Genomic DNA, 209 nt, shown 5'->3' with positions numbered 1-209 from the left:
TTTTTTTTTTTTTTTTTTTTTTTTTTGTATGAATCCTAAGTTCTTTCTGCCAAATCTTGCAGCCTCTCTTACTCAGAGGTTCCCAGCACAGGAACCACTGAGCTATTTCCAATCAAAGGAGAGCAGGTGCTTGATTCCATGGGTGTATGTCCTGCCCCCAACTGTCCATCTGGTTTTCACAGTGCTGCTGAGCATGAAGGCCAGGGCCT

Source organism: Fukomys damarensis, unplaced genomic scaffold (genome assembly GCF_012274545.1).
Source record: "Fukomys damarensis isolate Sample0158 unplaced genomic scaffold, DMR_v1.0_HiC HiC_scaffold_16, whole genome shotgun sequence".
NCBI classification, from domain to species: domain Eukaryota; kingdom Metazoa; phylum Chordata; class Mammalia; order Rodentia; family Bathyergidae; genus Fukomys; species Fukomys damarensis.
This window is presented reverse-complemented; position numbering follows the sequence as displayed.